Here is a 21636-nt window from a genome sequence, read left to right on the forward strand (position 1 = left end):
TGGCTCGACCAGGACGAACCTGGTAGCCTCCTGCTGGGCCGCGGTGGCATGTATAAGGGCCTTGACCACGTCGTCCATTTTAAGGGTGGGACGGTTATGTCTCCCCTGGACTAATGTCCCAGCGCGCAGATCCCACCCCTGACACCACGTGTGGCAAATTGCCGTACTGTTTGCTGCTGGGTCTCGCGCTTTCTCTCTCTGGGGTAGGTTCAGGGCGATATTGCTTGCCTCTGAACCAGTTCTTAATCATTCCCCTAGTGTCCTTGGAGGAGGGAGTGGAGAGGGAGGGACCTGGCGCCACCTCTACTCCAGGTCCCAACCCAGGGGCCTGGGGTTGTGGTGAACCACTTGACTAGCGGTTTCTTCCCCTGGGTTACTTCCTCTCTCATACCCGTCAGCTTGTGAAGGCTTCTCGCCCTCTTCTATACAAGCCTGGTGCCCCTTACCTAGGGTTTCTGTTGGCTTCCCAATCCCCGCAGCACTCCTCCAAACCTTCTTCTCTCTGGACAAACTCTTCTCTTCTGCAATCTGCACTCTGCTCCAATCCAACCTTTCCCTTCAACTACCACACCCTGTCTGACTGAAGCAGGGGTTTATATCCCATGACTGGAGTCAGGTGCTCTAACTGGAGTCAGGTGCTCTAATTGGCCACAGCTGTTCTAATTAATCTAAAGCAAACCTTCCTCCCTTGGCAGGGAATAAGGCCCCCTGCTAACACTCTTATGCTGCTTTCTGGCCATGCTGTATCACAATATGTATTTGCTAACTATAGACTGGTTTATAGGATTAACTGAGACATCTAATTATTCTCACTTAATGGTTTAATAATTTTAGAAGATAAGTAGCCAAACAACAGTGCACAATATTTTGAAATCAGTGTGTACTGGACCATTCTGTGTTCATTAGCTTTTTTTTACAATACTTTGAACATCTTCAGCTTATTGACAGACAGTTCTTTTGATTTTAGTACATATTATACACACAACAATTACATTAAAACTATGTCATTTAGGTTGCAAAGTCAAGCACTCAAAAGTTAGGAATTTCCAGATTTATGATTGCCTATGCAACTTTAAAGCTGTCCCCTGTGCGTCTATCCTGTGCATTGAATAAAGCAGATGTTCTGTGGGGACAAAACAGTATGTTATAATGTGTTATAATGCATATACACAAGGGAACGGAATTAAAGCTGTGTATCTCTCTCTCCCCCATCCCTCAGGAGTTGGTGGAGATTCTGTGCCACATGCTACTCCCTGGGCGAAGGCTAATGGAATAGTGGAAGAGGCCATTTCTGGATCTGGAGGACCCAGCACATCTCTCCTCTCTCCAACCCTGCTACAGCTCCTTTGCCAACCCTCTTGTGTTCCCAAAGGAGTGTGTGGTAATGCTCTTGCTCTGGGGCTGGGAACATTCAGTGATTTTGGCAGGCCATCAACAGTTTTCTGAGAAACACAAGCGGAAGGAGGGAACTAGTGATTTTTAATACTATATTTCTCACTCTAATCTAATTGGAATTTCATGGGACAAATAAAAGGGGGGAATCTCTAAGTCCTGCTGCCAACAATGGAATTATGAGACCTTCTTAACAGAAAAAATTGCAAGAATCTCATATAATGGATAACGTTAGGCAACCTAAATATAGGAATTTCTACAAGCTTCCCCTTAAACTAAATAAATAAGGGACAAGACATTTCACAGAAATTCCTGGCTATGTACTAACTTTCATATTATTCTCCAAGACACAACAATAAGGTAAATATGCTAAATTAACCTATTTCTACATATGATAACATTCATACATGCTTGTCTATTCGACCTTCTGATGCCAATCCTTATTCATGTGAATAAAGTTTTACAGAATTATGCCTTATATTTGTAATAGTTTGGAATGGAAGCCGAGTTCTGTAATCATGCAACAAGAAGGACCTCTCTTATGTGGACACAGGACACTTCCTTCCTTTTCTGCTTCCAAATTCTTGTTCATAGTAAAGCATTAACATTTCCAAAAAAACATTAATAAAAGAGACTCAGAAAAACAATTCATTTGTGAACTTTTCCTAACAGGGAATAGACCCAACTGGCTTGTGCTAGTTACACATTTCTATGGGAATAACCATGTTTTTCTTTTAAAAGCCTAATAGTAGTATTAGAATTCAGAATCAATGTGGGCCTGCACAACCAGAAACATCTGTCAATGGTTTTTAGTTTCCTGTACTCTGCAAATGAAGATCTAGGCTAGAAACAATTTTTTTGAACAGATGGGCATGCACTATTTCTTGGAACTCTGAAATCCATAAAGTGTGTTTGCCATAAACTATCATTCATATGCGATTCATGAAAGCAGATGACAGTTTGTATTGCCACTTTTGCATGTTCATCCACTCTGAAAAAGATCAGCTTATAAGATTGGCAGGCACTTGCTGATATAATTGTACTACTATGCATTTCTATAATGCCTTGCATCTGAGAATCTTAATGTTTTTTATAAAGGTTAACTAAATAAGCTTCGTAACACCCACGTGAGATAAGTATTTTATTATTCCCTTTTAGAAGTGAAAAAACTAGAACACAGAGATGTTAAGGAAAAAAGTTTCAAACACGGGTATCTACAGTTAGGCATATAAATCCAGATGTACTACACACAGAGGTGGTTCTAGGCATTTTGCCGCCCCAAGCATGGCAGGCAGGCTGCCTTCGGCGGCTTGCCTGAGGGAGGTCTCTGGTCCCGCAGATTCGGTGGCAGCCTGCGGGAGGTCCGCCAAAGCCGCGGGACCAGTGGACCCTCCACAGGCATGCCGCTGAAGGCAGCCTGCCTGCCGCCCTCGCGGCAACCGGCAGAATGCCCCCCGCAGCTTTCCGCCCCAAGCACATGCTTGGCATGCTGGTGCCTGGAACCGCCCCTGACTATACAGTAGGCATATGGGGATTTACATGTGCCCAGCTGTAGGCAACCAAGTCTCTGGGAGCTCAAGAAACTGTTTCAAAGACTCTGGAAACTTTAACACCATTCAACCATACTTTCCATAGCGTACAAATGATCTACTAGTTAAAGGAGAGAGCTGAGAGTCAGGTTGTTGTCCTGGTCTGCCAGAGACTTGATATTTGGCTTAGGCAAGTCACATAGACCAAAATTGAGTGACTTCAGTTACATTTCTACATGCTCAGCATCTCTGAAAATCAGGCTGTTTCCTGAGATGCTGGGTGAGTAACATAGGATCATTAATTTTTAATGAGACTTAGGCTCCTTGGTGCCTAAGTCACTTAGGAACTTCGCAAAATTTTAGCCACCTAAATTTGAAAATTTTGGTCTAAGCAGTTTCCCAAGAATCCCACAGTAAGTCAGTATAAGAGAAATCTAGGTCTCCTGATGCTCTATTCTGTGCTTGAACTAGTAGATAAAGCTTATTCTGGATACGAAACAGAACATTTCCCAATACATCCAAATGGCCCTAAAGTTCCCAGTGTCTTTGAAGACACCAAACATCAAACCTTTCCTGTCTTTAATAAACTGTTTCTAGTTGGGATTAGTCAGGGATTAAATTTGCACACATTCCTTTCTTTAGGGCCTTCCATTATGAAGAAAATAGATGTATTGTAGACTGAGTGTACACTGGGGCGAACATGACATTTTTGAGCATAGTTCTACTTTTACATGTGCACCCAGAGAAGTCAATGGGAAAAGTTTGATGTGCAGGGAATGCAGAATTGGGCTCTTGGCTTTAAAACTTAGAACATAAGAATGGCCCTACTGGGTCAGACCAAAGGTCCGTCTAGCCCAGTATCCTGTCTTCCAACAGTGGCCAGTGCCATGTGCCCCAGAGGGAACGAACAGAACAGGTCATCATCAAGTGATCCATCCCCTGTCACTCATTTCCAGCTTCTGGCAAACTTGATCCAAATCAAAACCCCAGATAAAAATAAGAGTCAGATTTTTGGGAAAGTTTGGCACCCAACCTGAACTCTGCCACTCAGTCCATCCCTACTTATTATGTACCAAACCATCGTTAAACCTGGACCTATAGACAAATCGCTGTTCATTTTAGAGCACTGCATATTTTTCAGTAAACTGCACAGGTCTCCATAGTATTTTATCTAAAATACTGTTCTTAAACAAAAGTAGTCAACATCTACCAGTCTTTAGAAATATAGTAGAAGCCCCTGCTTTGCCTTATGCTGAACTTTTTCTGGAGTTTTGAGTGATCCAGTGCAGGATGAAGAGCTATTTCCTATGAAAATATAAAATGCTTAGCTGAGAATGTCAAATACATTCTTCTATTCTGTTCTATATAAGTTCTCATACTGCCCTCATCTCCAGAGTGTCTGAGTCCCTTCCAGTAGAGTATTGGTAAATGTTCTTGGTATGTTCTTGACCACCCATATTCAATGAGTTTGTTCTACCTCTGAGAGCAGGATTGGAGAGGAAAGATCATTAAAGGCAGAGGAAAGACCCTAGATGACAGTTGGCTGACACCTCTACACTGTTTAGCAGCAGAGTACATCATCTTTCCTGAAGGTACACCCAATTATTCTTCCTATCAGTAACTACCAAGGTTCATGGGCATGTGGAGCACTATAAGTAACTACAATAAAGAATAAGGTACAGCAAATCCTGTTAAGACTGTGGAAACCAGTATTTGTACACACCTGCTGCTGTGTGAGTAATAAACCAGGGCTGGAACACATTTCTGGAGTGGTTTTGACTCTTTATTCCTCAACGAACCTTCTGGCCCTTCCTTAGAATCCGACCAAGCCTAGGATTCATCACAACTAGTGCTCCAGCATGGAGCCAGGATATTTTGTGTGTGTGGAAAAATCAAAAATTGTCATCAGGCACAGCAGAAACCTCCTTTTTCTACTTCTCCATTCGGATTTGAAGAGTTTTACACGTTTGCCTAAGAAACAAACATATGTCAGGTACTATATTGTTATGGAATTAATTACATCAAACAAAACTGGGATTAATGGAATATACAGAATGACCAAAAAATTTTTTTGAGAAAAGATAACTTCCCATATCAAAAATGCCATGATATCAAAGAATAAGAAAAACCAATCATGGTAATATCAGGGGGAAAGATTTAAACATACTTAAATTTAGCAAAATATTTTATTTGTCAGAAAAAGCAACAGAAATGGATCACTAACATTCATTTCATACAAGTACATCAACAGTTCTTAATTCTGATAAGCCAAATACTGGAAAGGCCTTTGAAAATAAGTAATTAGTAAGACCTGTGATGTAGAAGAGAGAGACATAATTGTAAGAATTATTTTTTCTGAAAGATGTGTGTTCTTCCCATATGTAGTTAAAAAAAAAAAAAAAAGCATAGACCACTTTGGGAATTTTGAATAGATGAATAGTCAGAAGAGAACTTTCCTTACACTCGATGTTATTGTGGCGTATGCTATAGGAAACCCTAAGCTTTATACATATACCTTTATAGGTCTATAAAGTATTAGGCCAAACTTTTCAAAATAGGATGCCCAAAGTTAGGCATCTAGATCCACATTTAGATATCTAAATAAGTGGTCTGTGGAATGATTTTCAGATACACTTGAGCATGCTCAGCACCTCTAAAACTCAGGCCATTTTATTTAGGTACTGCCTAATATACTGCCTGATATTTTTTGGTATTAAGAATCAAGGTCATACAGCCTGTCATTGAAAAAGTTTGCAATGAGATCTAAGATTTGACTTATAAACTCAACATTTTGGTGTTTTATGTCCCTAAATGTTAAAATAAAAGCAAACAAATATAAGGGTGGGGAGAGAAGGGTAGATGAGTGTTTTGTTTTGTCTCTGATTTGTATATTTGCTTGAATTGGATCATTTACAAAATCACCTTAGCTCGGACAATTCACAGAGATAAACATCCTTCAGGTATGTTCTCTGAAGACAGTGGCGTCACATCAAGGATCTAGCCCATTAATGTTTTCAGTGTAACTCATTTCCATCTTCTTCCAAAAAGTAACTCCATTAGAATGTATATGCTTTGTGTGAGTGCGCTTGTGCACACACTCATAATGCCTACGTATTCTGTATGTTCCTGAGCACAGCATACAAATGAAAGTCTCGTAGTAGAATTGTTATGACATATTAGTACTAACAGCACCTTTTTGGATGACATAACTGTAAATAAAAATCAATTTTTCAAAGAGAACCTTCTGGTTTTTTCCTATAACAGATAAAAATGCAACAGTGCAACACAAGAACATATGTGGCTTATGCTGCAATCAGAACCCTAAAGTAGATTTATAGCATTGTATAACTGGTCTGTCAAACAGTTAATTAAATACTAATAATAGTTTTCACTTCTATAGCGCTTTCCGTCTAAGTATCTCAAACTGAAGACAAAGGTGGCAAAGTGTTTTTTGCTTTTTTGCACATGGGAACACTGGGGAAAAAGTGATCTCACAGAGGTACTGAGAGGTCTCACACTGATCTATCCATGGTCACACAGCAAACCAAAGGGATCAGAACTTGTTTCCTAATGCCTAATCTCTTGCTCAAACCTATAAAAACATTATAATTACAGGAAAAATATATAACATGAGGTTGAGGAAATCTATTATTCTAAAGGGAAAAAATAGTTTCAAAACCAGTTGAGAGTCACTTAGTATGCTTATTAACTCCTTTTTAAAATAAATCCATTTTATTGTTGTTTTTGGTTTTAATGGGACAAGACTAAGTCCATAACTTCAGCTGAAATCATGGAAGCAGGACCGTGCCTCAGATTATCCCCAATAAAAATCCTGAATTTGCTGGACTTAATCACAACTAATTTTCTTCAAATATAGATGGCATCACAATTTTGAAAGGAAGTTTCAATGGGAAGTTTGAAAGGGCTCTAACAAGCTACATGAGCTAGAGGCAGACAAAAATAAAAATGATGTCCTTACCTGTGATTTTAGCTTCTCTGTGTGTGTACCTGCTGGTCTGTCAGTGCGGTATGATGTGTTTTCTGCCTTTGCCCCAAGCTTCAGAGGCAAAGATTCCTTTTGTGATTTCCCCCCCAACTTGTTTGCCAGCTCCCCTGGCTGGCATTTTGAGGTATTGCACTCATATTTGGCTCCTGGGAATACTGCCATAGCTGAGGGAATATGAGAACTAGAGAACAAGTTAGAAAACAACAGAGAAATTTCCAGGAAGAAATTAAAACAAAACCAAAAGTATCAACTTGAAATACTTTAATAGTTTTCTTCTGTCTTTCCTTCCAGAGCTCTACTTACATATGGAAAAAAGAGCTCCCCATGCTAAAAGGAAAATTTCAGACTCAGTCAAGACTAGTGGGTTCTGACAGAGTGGCAAATACTCATTTAGAAAAAATAAAATTACATTAAACGAAGCTAATTTCACTTTTCTCCTGCATGGGTATCCATCACTCCATCAGTCTAATATTGATAGGAAGCAGCAAAACGTAGCAGAACACGAAGGTGAACAGAAAAAAAAAATGTCACCCTGTCCCTGCCCTTCAGGTCCTTATGGAAGAAGACCAAAGGAAGATGGAAGAACTTTCCACCTGAAAACTGTATCAGACCACGTAGCTGATCCAAGATGTAGAGCTGGGATTGGCATTATTCTACACAAACACCACAAATACAAATTTCTCCATATTCCCTCATGTTCCTCTTACTTGGAAACTTCCTAGAAAATGCCATCCCTCCCGTAATTCTGAACCAAGATCTATGAGATGTAATATGGCTCTGGTTCCAAGCAGGTTCCAGGTCTCAGAGAATAGAAAGTTCAGTGTGTGCACGCATGTGTATGCATGCACTAAGGGGCCCTGGCAACTGAGAATGTGAAAGACCAGCAGGATCCACAGTTGGTTACACACAATGGATTTCTGAGTAAGTAGAGTTGTTAAGATTACTGTTGCTTATTCCTGCCTGATATTCCTAGCCATCTCAGCCATTTGAGGGGAGTGAGGAAAAAACATGTCAGTATTGCCCATGTAAAAAAAAAAAAAAAGATAATATAGCCACCCACCAAGTTTAAGGATGTGAGTGGCAGACAGAAAATCTCACTGTCTTTCTGTCATGTTTTGTTACTGCTTCCCAAAAGGATTATCTTAGTTTCTGATAGTTACATATCACATTCTTTACAACTTAACTCCTGGAAATAGAGCTCTGATGTCATTCCTGGAATGATCATTTGTCCTAAATAATGTGGGAGCCCATCTGAGCGCCCCACCCTGACAAGCTGCCATCTCAGTGATCAAGGACTGGTCAGAGAAATACTCTTACATAAGTGTTGAGGGGATATCCATGAGGGAAGCGACAATTCTAGTGCAAAAGGAAGAGTGAGCAGATGATCTTACTTCTGTTCTCATAATTCAACCATCAATGAGAAAATTCTGCAGAAGGAGAGATGGCCTGGTCTCTGCAGAGGACACCATCATACCCAGTAATGAAAGGCACTGGTGAGCAGACTTCTGATGTTCGTCACACATCTTGATAAGATTTTCAATCCTGTGGGCATACGGGCCAGTCTAAGGTTTGTCCAGAAGAAGTGAATGAGTTCCAGAAACTGAATTAAGGAGTTCTTCTTGTAACTGACTATGATTCTGTGGTTCTTGAGTATCTGGATAATCTTGCTGGCTGGTACAAAAAGCAGCTACCTCTTATGACTGCACTCTGACCCTAGGATGATCCAAACAATGGTAAACATGGATGTCTTCCTGACTGAGACAAGCTAATCAACGTAACTATAGTTTCTAAAGTTTTGATGAGAGGAGAAGTGGCCAAAAGGCACTGCCTGAAATTGGATGTTGTCATCTAATTGCAAAGGGCAGGTAGCATTGGTGATGTACACATATAAGACAATAGGCCTATTTGAAATCAATGGAACAAAGAAAATCTGGAGAGGCAACTTCTTTAGTGATGGTGTCCAACCAGAATTGGGGTTTGCAAACTACTAGGTTCATTCTTGATAAGTCCCAGACTGGAGGAAAAAAACACCTTTTGTTCTCTTTTTGCACTGTGAAAGATCTTGACTAGAAACCAAAAAATTTCTTGAATACTGGCGTAGTAATGATGGCCTCTAAGGTGATGAGTTTTGCTGTGTTGTCCAGAGATGCCTGTCATTTTGTATCTGAAGAAGTGGGTTTTTTTACCCACAAAAGCTTATGCCCAAATAAATCTATTAGTCTTTAAGGTGCCACTGGACTCCTCATTGTTTTTGTGGATACACATTAACACAGCTACCCTCTGATACTTGTCATTTTTTGAGGCCCTGGGGAAGAGGAGATGACAGGACAGAGAGAGGAGTGGAATCTTGAGGAGTCCTACTGCAACTATTTCAAGAGCCCATCTAGCTGAAGAAGTATTGGCTCAAGGTCAAATAAGTTCTTCCATCTTCCTCTTACAGGGATGAGCTCCTGAGCCAACAGGCTTCATTCATACAGGAAAAGCAGCATGGAAGGGCCCTCTCTGGTAGTGGTTTGGAAAATATTTTCTGGCATTGATGGAGCAAGAGTGACAAAAAGAAAAATGGTTTTGGATGGCTGAAACTTAAAAGTTGCGGCACAAGGATTTACCACTCACTCTGGAGTCTCTTGAAAAGGATTGATTTGGTGTGATCTTGTCCAGGTCTAAAGAATCCTTAATCATTTTCTCAAACAATTCTCTCAAAAATTTCACCCCATTGAAGAGTGTCTTGATAACATTGGTGCTGGAGGTCACATACATCTCTACAAACCTGAGACAATCATTCTGTTGCCTTGATGAGTTAGAGGATGGATCTGGCAAAGAACCTGGTAACATCACAGGCTGCATAGTACAGAAAACTCAGGATGAGTTCAGTAGCTCTTACCTTTATCTAGATTCTTCCTTTAGAGGATCTCTTACTCTGTGAGTCTAGTGGAGTGTGAGTGATGGATAAGGCTGTGCAAGCTGAGACTACTAGATGCTTATTTTGCAATGCAGGAGGATTCAAAGCCCATTTTAGACAGCTCAAACTTCCTTTGGAGTTCTAGTTCCATCCACAGAAACTGAGCCTTCCCTATGATGAAACCGGCCTTGACTGAGGCGGAAGGAGGAGTCATCAACCTTGGGAACCAAAACAGAGTTGATGGTCTTACGCAATTGAACTTGGTATCATTTTTGGGTGACACTGATGATGGACCTCTTCTTTTCCAGGTTGGCCTATTCAAAGTCCACTATCTCTTCCATCAGTTCTGATGCATAAAAGGCACTGTAACCTGCTTTTTTCTGCTTCATCCTGAAGGGGTCTTGGACTGAAGGGAGTTGCATGGCAGGGTTGATTATCTTTAATGAACAAGATCCACCAACTCATCTTGTTTGTCCTGCAAGAAAAGGCACCTGAATCATCAGATTCAGACTGGTCCAAGTCAGAGCAGTAGAGTTCTCCTCCCTCTTCTGGACTTAGGGGAACTGAATAACTCCTCTGAGTATGACACAGGCTGAAATTTTCTTTTCTTAGTAACTATTATCTGTTTCCAGGGGAGAAGTCTAACAGAAATGAGAGAGGGTGGTACTCTTGAGGTTTTCTGTAAATAGTGCTAGAGGATAGAGAGCAGTCTGGTGAGAACTGTAGGACTCAGGACCATGGGAAGTCATGCATCTTGGACATATGGGGCCCAATTCTCCACTTCATTACGTCAGTATTACACTGATGTCATTTCAGTTAAATAGGCATAAAACTGATGTAACACCAATGCTGAATGATGGAAAGCACAGTTTGGGTCTACTGTACAAGCTAGGAACTCTACCTGGATAGTAGGGGCAGAAAAAGCCTGCTGCTATGTAAGTCCCAACACTTCAAGCATTTTCTTCTCCAACTAACCTGATCTTGGCACCTGGCTGACATTTCACTGTTGGGTAACTCAAGAGGTAGGAGAAGCTGGCAGTGAGATCCTAAAAGAGCCAATTCCTTCACTACCAAACATCACAAAGGGTCTGCCTAGCATTGCTGCAACAAGTGGAGAGAGGATGCAAGTGGAGCTGAAAATGGGAGCTGAGACCTCTTTAGCTTAGCACTAAACCCATTCTATAGGGAAGTACTGGAGAAAACCAGTAGTGTATGGAAATCCCCGGCTTTCCATTAATGCTTCAGTGAATGAACCAAAACCCTATCTGGACCCAGCCTTTTTCACCACAGAAGCAGAAGATTGCTCTGCAAATGTGAGTACAGTATTTCAAACATGCCAGTGAGGGGAGCTGTCAAGCAACTGGAAAAAAAAAAATCACAAGAGGAATCTTGTGGGACAAAGGCAGAAAACCCTTCTGTACTGGGCTAAAGAACTGGTGCGTCACTATGTGGAAGCCAGAAATGTTTGACAAAATGACCTAATTAATGACCTATAATTCAAATACCATTTGATATTTTTTTCTGCACAAACATTCTCCTTTGTTTTCAGAGTAAGTCTGGCAATTTTCAAGCTACACAGATGCTAAAATAGGCCTGTATAATAGCTGCAACCTTAACTGAGGAGAGGCTTCCCTCGCTCCAAAATGTATTTAAATATGATACTGATGTATTGTTACTAATAATATAATATTGCTTTAAATGTGATTGGGGCCATAATTCACAAAGGATTTAACCTCTTAAGGTTTCTGTAGTATCTCTGCTCACACAAAAATGAATTGAAGCACCTCAAAAAAAAGTTTGAAGAGAGTAGCCAAAGGGACACATCCCAGGACAAGCAGGTGGGGACAAAAATCAAACAGGACAGAACACAAAGAGACAGAGCAACCAGCTCCCAAACAGCCACTCACAAAAAATAACTACAGTCTGTGTTCAGAAGCCCTCTTCTTTCAAGGGTTATGTTGACAGGTTCCTTGTCCTCAAAAAGCATTTAATGCTGTTCTATCTCCTCACCTTTTCTCTCAGTAACCTCAACACCTATGGGAACTTTGAAATCCATTTGAAATTGGTAATCTGCATTTGTGTGGACTTTTTGGAACATTTCTGTAGTGGTCTTTACTTCTCAAACAAGCTTTCCTGCCCTTTGTGGAAATCTAGCTAAGGCTACACTACAGTAACTCCCCACTTAACGTCCTTTCGCTTAACATTGTTTCGATCTTACATCCCTGCTCTGTTACAGAACATGCTAGTTTAACATTGTGCAATGCGCTGCTATAACATTGTTTGGTCACCTGCTTTGTCCATCACTGGCAGCCCCCCATAAGCTCCCCCCTCACCGCCTCCCGCCCGCCAGTGGACCCAGCGGATCAGCTCCTCCCCCTGCTCTCCCTGCCTCCTGCCCACAGCAATCAGCTGTCTTACAGCATTCAGGAGGCTGGGGGGAGGAGCGAGGACACAGCGCACAGCCTCCCCCCTCGTTCCCCTGACTCCTGAATGCCACAAACCAGCTGATTGCCACCAGGAGCAGAGGGAAGGTGCCACCAGGGAGCAGAGGGAAGGTGCTGATCTTCAGGGTCCGCTGGTGGGCAGGAAGCGCTGCTGGGGGGGGATAGGGGAGCGGATAGGGGGGCTGCCAGCCTGTTTAATACCTGTATTAAATTGCATGTTAAAAATTGTTTAAAATGTAAATAATACCTTTTGTATGGCAAAAAAAATCCCTGGAATCTAATCTCCCTTATTTACATTCATTCTTATGTGGAAATTGGATTCGCTTAATATCATTTTGCTTAAAGTCGCATTTTTCAGGACCGTAACTACAACATTAAGTGAGGAGTTACTCTGTTTCACAACTTGACATTAGAAATGTATATCCATGGGATCCAACATTGAGATTTGGTGTGTGCAGCTCTGACATTCAAACTTACTTATGCTTAGAAACAGTTATGTACATGCCTGATCTAGGGTTGCCAACTATTTGTTTGCAGGAAACCAAACACCCTTGCCTGTTCCTACCCCACCTCTGCCCTGAGGCCCCATCCCTGCCCTGTCCCTTCTCCAAGGCCCTGCCCCCTGCTCACTACATCCCCCATCCCTTCATGGCTCACTTTTCCCCACACTCCACTCACTCACTTGTTTTCATCAGGCTGGGACAGGTGGTTGGGGTGTGGGAGAGGGTGAGGGCAAGGGCGAGGGCTCCAGCTGGGTGTATGGGCTCTGGGGTGGGACTGAAGATTAGGGGTTTGGGTGCAGGTGGCACCTCTGGGCTGGAAGTTGGAGCCAAGGGGTTTGGAGTGTGGGAGGGGGCTCCAGGCTGGGGTAGGGAGTTGGAATGCAGGAGAGAGTGAGGGTTTTGGCTGGGGATATGGGCTCCGGGGTGGGGCCAGAAATGAGGGATTCAGGGTGTAGGAGGGGACTCCAGGCTGGGGGCAGAGGGTTGGGGTGTGAGAGAAGGTACAGGCTCTGGGCTGGGAGTGCAGGCTCCAGGATGGGGCCATAAATGAGGCGTTCAGGATGCAGGAGGGGGCTCTGGGCTAGGGACAGGGATAAGGGGTTTGGGGTGCCAGAGGGGGCTCCGGGCTGGGGCAAAGGGGTTCAGAGTGTGGGATGGGGCTCCAGGAGGCAGTCTGAGTGCAGGAGAGGGCTCAGGCCTGGAGCAGGGGTTTGGGGCATGGGAGGAGTCTGGGATGTGGGCTCCGGCCTGGTGGCATTTACTTCAGGCAGCTCCCGGGAAACAGCTGGCATCTCCCTCTGATTCTAGGCAGAGGCGCGGACAAGTGGCTCTGCCACTGCCGCTGCCTGCAGGCACTGACCCTGCAGCTCCCATTGGCCACGGTTCCCAGCCAGTGGGAGCTGTGGAGCCAGGACTCAGGACACGGGCAGCATGCGGAGCGTTTGTGGCCACCCCTATACCTATGAGCCAAAGGGAGATGCCAGCTGCTTCACGGAATCCGCACAGTGCTAGGCAGGCACCCTGCCTTCCGCACTGCGGGTGACCAACCAGACTTTTAATGGCCTGATCAGCTATGCTGACTGGAGCTGCCAGGATCCCTTTTCAACCAGGTGTTCTGGTTGAAAAGGGATGCCTTGCGACCCTAGCCTGATCCAAAGCACATTGAAGTCCCTGGGAATTGTTCCATTGATTTCACTGGACTGAAGATCAGATCCTATGTACTTGTGCCACCTAAAGATCAAGTAAATGTCTAAAGTGACCTAAATAACTGATGTACAAAACAGATGTGCAATGGAATTTAAGGCCAGGTTGGAAATCAGACCCAGTATGTGCAATGTGGCTGAACTAATGTAGCCAATGGAACCTTACATTTTGCATTTCTGTAGTTTTTGGTATTCAGTTGTATCAACAAAGGGTTTTGCATTTAATTATGTACATGATTTAGATTCTAGATGTTGCACATTTAAGTAATGAAGATGGGCTGCCTATGGACTCAGTCCTGCTGAAAGAAGTGCAGAGCCAAAGTGCTAGTGTGAATGCTCAGTCCACACTCTGTAATGAAGTATGCATCTCTGCATGCCCTCAAGCCAGCCAATTCCAAAAAACACCATACAAGCAAGTATTGAGACAAACAGAAGAACAAAAACCAACAGAACCAACTAGATAAGAATATAGATTAAAACAAGCAACCCCACTGCCTGCTTCCCCTTTATCTTGTCCTACCTGTGTCTGTGATTATCATTTATCTTGCTTTGGCTTAACTTATATTGTAAGCTCTGTGAGGCAATTATGTTTTTTCTAAGCTTTATATACAATTGGTGCTATATAAATAGATAAATAACAACAAGCTCTAGGCCCAAATTGGCCTGAAATAAATTAAGTATTGTAAGTAAGGGGGAAGTGGATACACCCAATGCATAGTAACTTAGATACCATCCATTACATCAGGGACTGGCAACCTTTGGCATGCGGCCCATCAGGGAAATCCGCTGGCGGCCAGGATGGTTTGTTTACCTGCAGCATCTGCAGGTTCAGCCGATCGCTGCTCCCACTGGCCGCGGTTCGCCGTTCCAGGCCAATGGGGTTGCCGGAAGCAGTGGCTAGCACGTCCCTCAGCCCATGCTGCTTCCTGAAGCCCCCATTGGCCTGGAACGGCAAACGTCAGCCAGTGGGAGCTGTCATCGCCGGACCTACAGCCGCTGCAGGTAAACAAACCATCCGGGCCCTCCAGTGGATTTTTCTTACGGGCCGTGTGCCAAAGGTTGTCGATCCCTGCATTACATACAACGATGTGCACAGAATCTATTTTAAGGGTTTTCAGTTACTTCGATAACCAGGGAAGGCTGGTGGTTCCACAGTAGGGGCTGTACTTGAATAAAATAAGAGGGGGGTAGGCAACATGTGTAAGAAAACAGTATTTCTTGCAGCCAACTTCCTAGTGCTTCCTGTTGTACGATGGGCTCAGTTTTCTTTGCCACAAAGAAAGTGTTATAGCAGATCAATCCAACATTCTGTCACTGACAATGGCTAGTACCAGAATCTAACCTGCACACAGGGAACGTTCCACCCTATCTCCATTACTGGCAGTTTACAACATGAGGATTTATATATTTTTCATGAAATACATTTAATGTTGAAAAAAACTGTACCTGGTGTATACTGCAGTTTTAACTATGAGATACGGGGGTGCCAGGAACAGTTCTGTTAAGCATTTTCTCAGGTGACAAAAAAAAAATTCTTTAAAAAAAATGGATTGCCCATAGGCTCTGAAAGAAACTCTCCGACAATAATACTATAATAAAGAGTAATCGCTCTTTTCTGTGTCTAATATTTTGCTACAGTATATGCACATAATTGTGTTTTGATCACATCCTTTTTATGAACCACGAAGTATTGCTAGACACTGAAGATATGTGTACTGTTTCTATAATCAGAAAGGGAAGATTCTAGGTAGGCGCTCTGCAGTGAAGCAGAGAGAGTAGCTTTAGGGATAACACTATTTTCTTTTTTCTAATAAAGCCCCTTGTTCAGTTTTAGAAGAAAGCAACTTCTAAAATTATTTTACATGACAGACAACAGAGTCATTTTTAAGCTCTATTGACTTACAATGTCAGTATTTGGACATATTTCAAATTTAACAATGGCAACAGCAAAAGGCAAAGGAAATCAGTGTGAGATATGTGTTCCCATATTAACCGCAACTATCCCATTAGTATGTAGTCTATCTTTAAACTACAGTATACAGTATGTACCATTTTTCAAGATCAAAGCCATTTAATCACAAATATGGTGGGTTCTAGCTAGAACCCACCATAAAACTTGGAAGAAGGAAGAGGAGGGGGGAAAAGAAGGGATAGTCTAGCAGGAGGGCAATGCTTTTTTTTTTCAAACCTTAGCAGCAGCACAAACAGCAATACTTGTTCTGTTTTTTTCCCCCTCAGCTGCTGCCTAAAGTGCCTATGCATCTGTTATGATTCAGGAAGACAAATCATCAGCTAACGTAGCCGCTTCACTAACCTCAGGCTTGGTTTCAAGATAAATTTCCTTTTCTTACCAGATCTGGGGACTCATTCTCAACTTTCTCACACTGCTTTTTTTTATTCATTATCATTCTTCCCTTCCAGGATCTGAGGATAGTAGAGGGGGCGATAGCAGCAAAAAAGGAGGTTGTGACTGTGGCAGTAATAGCTGTGGAACTATTAATGCTACTTCCTGATGTTTAATTATCATCATGGCTCTGGCCTTCATTTTTTAGGATGCTTGAGAAGTTTGTGGCAAGGAATCTTTGGCAATAACTGGAGTCCTCAGGTTTCATGGACATCACTCAGTATGGTACTAGACCAGATTTTGGTACCAACATAGCTCTGGTCTCATTATCTGATTATCATCCCCTAATACTGGACAAAGTCAAGGTACCCAACTAATTCTCCTAGATCTATCTGCTGATTTGAATTCATCGATTACAATGTGGATAAAGCTTTGGACCCTGCCAGTAACAGGGGAAGTAGGACTAGAGTAGCTCCATTCTTTTATCTCCAAGAGGACACAAAGAAAAGTGTTGTGTGATTGTTTTTCTGCCCCAAAGGTTCCCTGGCATGAAGTGTCATGAGATTCAGCTGAGTCACTTTTCCTGTTCTAATCACTAGGGAAAAGAGAGATGCTTTCAGCTGCAGTGATATTCAAATGCATCTGTTTTCCATTAGATCTGGATAGGGGTGTTTTTCAGCTTGCCCATTAGTAGTTAAGATTGGGGAGTGGAGGAAAGATTTTGGCTGAAGCTCAATCCACAGCAAACAGAGAAAGTGCTGACTGCCAGGGATAAACATCCAAAGGAGATGATGGAGCTCTTAGAGGTCTTTGTAACAGATAGTATTTGCCCTACTGTTTTTAGTAAAGTATACAATCTCAGGGACCCGTAGATCCTCAGCTGACTTAATCATGAAGCAGCAGTGGGCAAGGGTGCTTTTTGCCATCTAGCTCTGGCTAAGAGTCTGTAACTTTCCTTTTGAATGAGGACCTCACCAAAGTTCTCTCTGTCCTGTCTCCTCAATATTAGATTATTATCACATCTTTTACTTAAGGCTCCACACATCAAAGAGCAAAAAATGTGTTTGTCCACTCCCCTGGTAGAGCTTCTCTCAAGAGACGTATGGCAATATATGTGTCATAATATGCATGGGCTTCCAACTATTTTCCAGATGCAATTGAAGATTGTGGTTTTGACCTATAAGCTCTATGATTATTTGGGTCTTTGCTACTTATAAACAGCCTCTCTCCATGCAATGTGGTTTGCCCAAGTTGCTTTAAGTTAATGTTTAAGTGGAAGTTGCTGACAGCAGAGAAGTGCCCTAGATCCTGAAACCAACTTCCTCCACTGATTGAACAGACCTCGAACATACCAAACTACAGGGCCAACTGCAGGATTCAACTATTCTTGGAAGTGTTACACGAGGGGTTAGGAAAATCATGGTGCTTCCTGTTTTGATGGAGGAGTCTGTTCCTTTAATTGCCAACATTGTGTCCACATGTAAAGTCATCTAGCTGATGTATTTTTTATTCCATGTGCTAAGAGAGTTTGTGATCAGCTTTATTATTAAAGATAATTATTTTATAAATTAAAATACAAATAAAATTAATGCAGCCTTGTCATAAACAGATGGTTAAGGGTTAATGTCTCTTTTACCTGTAAAAGGTTAAGAAGCTCATTAAACCTGGCTGACACCTGACCGGAGGACCAATAAGGGGACAAGATACTTTGAAATCTTGGTGGAGGGAAGTCTTTGTTTGTGCTTTTTGTATTGGGGGTTGTTCACTCTCGGGACTGAGAGGGATGGGACATGATTCCAGGCTTTCCCAATCTTTCTGAATTAGTCTTTCATGTTTCAAAATTGTAAGTAATAGCCAGGCAAGGCGGATTAGTCTTATGTGTGTTTTCTTAACTTGTAAATATGTTTTTTGCTGGAAGGATTTTTACCTCTGTTTAATGTAACTTTTAATCTAAGGCTGGGGGGGGGGTCCCTCTAGTCTATATGAATCTGAGTACCCTGTAAAGCATTTTGCATCCTGATTTTACAGAGATAATTTTTACCTTTTATTTATTTATTTAATTAAAAGCTTTCTTTTTAAGAACCTGATTGATTTTTCCTTGTTTTAAAAGCCTAGGGATTGAGTATGAACTCACCAGGGATTGGTGGGGGGAAGGGAAGGGGGATGGTTAATTCCTCCTTGTTTTAAGATCCAAGGAGTTTGGATCAGTGTGAAGCCTCTCAAGGCAACCCAGGGAGGGGAAAGTCTGGGGGGAAAAGAGGGTGGATGGTTAATTTCTCCTTGTTTTAAGACCTAAGGGGTTTGGGTCTGGGTTCCCCAGGGAAGGTTTTGGGGGAACAGAAAGTGTGCCAGACACTAAATTCTGGCTGGTGGCAGCGTACCAGATTTAAGCTAGTAATTAAGCTTAAGAGTGTTCATAAAGGTCCCCACTTTTTGTACCCTAAAGTTCAAAGTGGGGGAAAAAAACTTGACAAGCCTCTAGCAGCTGCTGTAATGAATTTAGAAACATTTCAACATCTGTATGTGAGAGAGGGGGAGACAGAGATAAAAATATCAGCACCACTAAATACACAATAACTAAAGTGTGTTTATTTAGTTTACTAGTTTGGTTCTGTTGACCATCCTTTGGCTTTATGTATAGCCAGTTGGTGAGTTTGGACACCATGTCTTCTCTTCCTCCACAAACATGTTGTTTGATTTTTTTTTCCTAAACTTTGGATGCCATGAAGCAAAACTAAATTACATGGAAAATTATGAATATCTGACTTCAGGCTCTCTCTAATATTGTTTTGGAATGTAGATAAACATGCTCAATATGGATTTCTCTCTCCCCCTGTAATACTGCTATTTCTTTATGTCCCTACAATATTTATGATTTTTATAATAGTCGATTTCTGATATTGATTTGGAATACAGTTATGTAGTAATATATTCAATATTGATTTCTCTGTGACCTGAAGTATGTTTTCCCCACACATTATTAAAGAATACTAGCCCAATTTTAAGAGTACTAAGCACTCACAGTTCCCACTGCAAGATAAGATATGGGCACTCAGCACTTCTGAAAATTGGACTATGCATTTACAAAAGTTTGCACCTAATATACATGCATTTCTACATATATACAAATATTGCTTCATTTACATATTTTATCAAGAAAAAATGACTGTACTTTATTGCTCACTTCTCTTATTTGATGATTGTCTAAGAATGAGTGAGCATTTCCTGTGATGCAATATCAGATTTCAGATGCTTGTTCCTTCAATAAAATGATTTACATATACAAATATGTCTTGTCAATAGTGGTTTTAACTCTGGGGTCTCTGTTTTTAGTCACTTTGCAAATTAAATAAGCCTAATTATATGTCAGCATTGTGGTTATCTTCAGCAGGTGTGAATCAAGGTACACCAGCAGAGAATATGGCCTTAACAAAAGAATTTAGATACTTTTCAAATTTAAAACAACATAATTTCATACCTACAAAGTCACTTTCAAAATTACATACAGTGGTTGGAAGTTACCGTTGGATGGTATTCTTGGAATTTTGCTCTGGAAGATAGCATTAAAATTCAAAATGATCTGGACAAATTGCAGAAATGGTCTGAAGTAAATAGAATGAAATTCAATAAGGACAAATGCAAAATATTCCACTTAGGAAAGAACAATCAGTTGTACAAATACAAAATGGGAAATGACTGCCTAGGAAGGAGTATGGCGGAAAGGGATCTGGGGAGTCATAGTGGATCACAAGCTAAATATGAGTCAGCAGTTGCAAAAAAAAGTGATCATTCTGGGATGATTTAACAGGAGTGTTGTAAGCAAGACACAAGAAGTATGGTAATTCTTCAGCTCTACTTCACACTGATTAGGCCTCAACTGGAATATTGTGTCCAGTTTTGGGTGCCACATTTCAGGAAGGATGTGGACAAATTGGAGAAAGTCCAGAGAAGAGCAACAAAAATGATTAAAGGTCGAGAAAACATGACCTATGAGGGAAGATTGAAAAAACCGAGTTTGTTTAGTCTGGAAAAGAGAAGACTGAGAGGGGACATGATAACAGTTTTCAAGTACATAAAAGGTTATTACAAGGAGGAAGGAGAAGAATTGTTCTTGTTAACATCTGAGGATAGGACAAGAAGCAATGGGTTTAAATTCCAGCAAAGGAGGTTTAGACATTAGGAAAATCTTCCTGTCAGGGTGGTTAAGCACTGGAATAAATTGCCTAGGGAGGTTGTGGAATCTCCATCATTGGAAATTTTTAAGAGCAGGTTAGACAAACACCTAGGAATAGTCCAGATAATACTTAGTTCTGCCATGAGTGCAGGGGACTGGACAAGATGACCTCTCAAAGTCCCTTCTAGTTCTATGATTCTATGTGACTATTTTGAATTTCTTCCCAATCTTCACTTATTTTTACATGCTGAAAAAATACACACATCAAAAAGCCACAGCACAGTGCAAATGCATAATTTGCACTCAGATAGAGATCTGGAACATCCTATAGTACAAGGGTTCTGATACAGCCCATTAATACATGAGTTCAGAATTCAAATCCCCCTGAAGTTCTGGGTGTTCAGATCCATGGTTTTAATTTTGACCCAGACCTAATAAAAAAATCTTCAGATGTGCACAAGAATGAAGATAAGGCACGTGCATCTCATTCTCTGTGCAATTGTGCATCAGCATGCATCTGTACACTCATATTTCCCTTTTTAAAATTAGGTATATCTTTGCAAAATAATGAAAAGTTATTGATAACCTTAGTTTCTCAGGGACATCTTGGTAGTAGAAACCATCCTTCCCAATGCAGTTCCTTGGAAAAATACCTAATGGTACCACACCTAGTCTTTTCCATTTCCAGTTCTTTATGGCAGAATGGAAACATCTTGATCTCCCTTATTGTTCAATAACTTCTTACTCACTTTTAGCCAAATGGAATAGGTCACAATAATCGGATGAAACAAAAAGAGGAATTTTATTATATCCACTCAGAGCAAAATCTAAGGAAGAAGGAAAGAAATGGAGAGGGAGGAAAATCCAAAGTACTTATGAAATAAAATAAGGAACATGATACATCAGAAAACACAAGAAATAATAGTGAACACAAATGTGTCCTTAATACTTTCTGAGTGATAGAGGAAACAAACTCACTCTAACATAATTATACCATATTAAGTGTGCCTCTGGCTAACAATGACTCTTCTAGTAGTCCTACCCCTGTGCTCACATATTTGATGAAGTTGTCCCCTGCCAAAGTCTCTGTAAGTCTCATGAACACTAGAAGTCCCCTGGTCCTTCTTAAAAGCTCTCTCT

General features: G+C 41.4%; 1 protein-coding gene across 2 annotated transcripts in view; it reads right to left on the minus strand.

Annotated features, from left to right (window-relative positions):
* Positions 1–21636, minus strand: part of TAFA2 (TAFA chemokine like family member 2) — a 326794-nt gene that overhangs the window by 8230 nt on the left and 296928 nt on the right. Inside the window, exon 5 of one of the 2 annotated variants that reach the window (XR_012655887.1) lies at positions 4645–4892. The exons of the other annotated variant lie outside the window; for it this stretch is intronic. The gene's annotated coding sequence lies outside the window, so the exon portion shown is untranslated. The remainder of the gene's footprint in view (positions 1–4644; positions 4893–21636) is intronic. 2 annotated transcript variants of the gene reach the window in all.

Source organism: Chelonoidis abingdonii, chromosome 1, assembly GCF_003597395.2.
Source record: "Chelonoidis abingdonii isolate Lonesome George chromosome 1, CheloAbing_2.0, whole genome shotgun sequence".
Classification (NCBI taxonomy): Eukaryota; Metazoa; Chordata; order Testudines; family Testudinidae; genus Chelonoidis; species Chelonoidis abingdonii.